Below are 2546 nucleotides of genomic sequence, written 5' to 3' on the forward strand. Positions count from 1 at the left end.
CGCTGCGCGGCCCCCCGCGGCGCCCTCCGCGCACCCGCCCCGCCGCCACGGGGATGGGCGCAGGTGACAAGCTTCCCCCCGCCCCCCTGGGGAAGGGGAGCGTCCTAGTTTGTCTTGGTGAGGCTTATCATAAGGACCCCAAATACCCCCCAAAATAAAATGATTTAAAAAAGAGAAACCGCGGTGGCCGAATATGCGCACAGTGCTGTCATGGGGGAGAGAGATCGTCTTCCTCACGGGGTAGCGCTTCTGCCGTGCTGGGCACCGGCAAGTGCCGCGAGGAGGGGTCGGGGCTGTGGGGCTGGGTAAGCCCGGGGGGCAGCGTGGTCCGGGGTCGGGGGGGAGGGGGCCGGGCTGGGCACGGGGCCTGGAAACAGAGGCAGCATCCCTCAAAGGGCCGGTACAAAGCTATTCGTCTAGCTCTAAAATCCTCACTGATAGCTCCTGGAGGTGTCACAGCAGATTCTGTGTGCACCAAAGGTAACGCTTCTGCCCTGGCTCACACCGCTGAGATCTCAAACTGTGCCTGCTCTGGGCTGTCACCTATTAAGGGTCAGTCAGAGCACCAGAAGTGAGACTTAAAAGTATATGCGGTGACACAAAAGGAAGGGTTGAAAGAACTGCCTGGTTTGGCATGGAAAAGAGAAAGCTGACAGGGAGCTTAAACATGGAAAAGGTTCTTACAAAGAGGATTGTGAGCAATTGTTTTTCATGTCTCTCAAGGGCAAGATAAAAAGTAATCCATTTAGTTCTCAGCAAAAAAAGAAATAGCTTAAACGTTAGGAAAGCACTTGCAAAGAGTAAGGAGAATTTAGTCTACAAATGCATTGCGGAGAAGAGGTTGTGGAATCCCACAGAGGGAGTTTTTTAAGCAGCGATGAGACGATTGACAAGGAGGATCTGGGAGCACTTGCTTCTGTAGCTGCAGAGCTGGAGTGGAGCTGCTCTTCGGGCAGAAATAATACAAACTACAGAAATGTCTGTCTTTAACACTGCTTTGTCAGTCAGTGTCACACGCTGCTGAGGTGAAAGAAAGGTGTATAGGTGACCCAGGCAAAGGAGTCATCTGCGCATTCACCAGCTGCACTCTGCCCAGGTATCCACAGGCAGCACCCTAGCAGGCAGGTGGGGAAGGACACACAGACTGTCGGAAAACCCATACCAACACTTCTGGATGTACAGAAGGATGTAGGGGACACATGGCAAAACCTTCACCCGTGGAAAAGCATAAATGTAGACTTCTTGAAACGTGTCGGTACAGATCAGAAAAGTTATTGAAGGTAAATTATTCCTTTTTTTTCTTCATCTTCTTTTCTTTTTCACTCCTGTCAGATTTTTTCCAAGGTTAATAGCGCTGTCCCATACGGTCCAGCATGAGATGAAAGTCTTGTCTTATGTGTTTAAAATGGCTCTCTCCATTTCTTTACTCTCTTTCATCTCTGACAGACAGCCTCTTTTGATGGGTGAATCCTTCCTCTGCTGCAAAATGGAATACATTTTTGTTAGCACACCAACAAATTCAAAATCAAACATCATTTTAAAATCATATTTCTCACTAGGTGCTAGCCTCATCAAATTAATTCTAGGTAGAGCAAAAAAATAGCTGAAATACTTAAATTTTTAGTGCACTCCAGATTTTCCAGGTGTCTTTGGGTTTTGTTTTTGTAGGAGAAAAAAAGGGAGTTGTAAATTTTTTATATAAATAGTTGGAGCATTTACAGTTTAATTTCTTAAAGATGCAAAGGCAGCGCACAATATGCTACGAGAGGTTTCCACTGAAACATTATCAAGGAACATGTGATGTTGTTATTGTGACAGGTTCTCCCTGTTCTTCTTGATTAGTGCTCTTTCAGTTAGTGGCCTGCCTTTATGTCCTGCACATCCCTGATCACATGAAGCCAAACTCCGCATGGCCCTGCATCATGTGCTTCATTTTCATGAGCATTAGCTGGATGTTAGACATCTCAAAATCAGAGTGGCAATAATATTCTCCATGTATTTTGCCTGGCTATAAATAGCTACAGTAAGTGGGAAACAAAGGTGAATTGGCTTTAACCTTGCCACTTCATTTATTTTTAATAATCATAATGATAAACGCAGTTGCCCTTTCCACCTCTGTCCAATGTATTGCACTGAATGCTGTAAGTTCTCTCATGCACATTCTATTTGCATTATGGAAGAAAAAGAAAGTTTCTTAAGAAGTGGAGGATTCTCTTAGGTCTTTTTACTACCTTTGTCCAAAATATGTGAGCTTAAGCTGAAAAGGGTCTTCTCTGCATTTGCAGCCAGCCTCACATGTTTCTCTCGTCAGTTGTCACTATGGTACTGTGGCAGTATGTTAGGACAGGTAATGCCATCTTTCCTCATCGTCTGCTGGAACCAACTTGCAGTAGGTGGACATTTGGGGGGAGGACAGGACAAAAAAAGAGAGATCTACAGACTTTGGAGACAATGGATACAGATTTGGAGATAAGAATGGTAAGCTTGAAGAAATATACAAAACTGTGTATTTGGAAAACTCACTTCAGTTTGAAATCCTTGAAGTG

Source organism: Pygoscelis adeliae, unplaced genomic scaffold, assembly GCF_000699105.1.
Source record: "Pygoscelis adeliae isolate BGI_AS28 unplaced genomic scaffold, ASM69910v1 Scaffold21, whole genome shotgun sequence".
Classification (NCBI taxonomy): Eukaryota; Metazoa; Chordata; class Aves; order Sphenisciformes; family Spheniscidae; genus Pygoscelis; species Pygoscelis adeliae.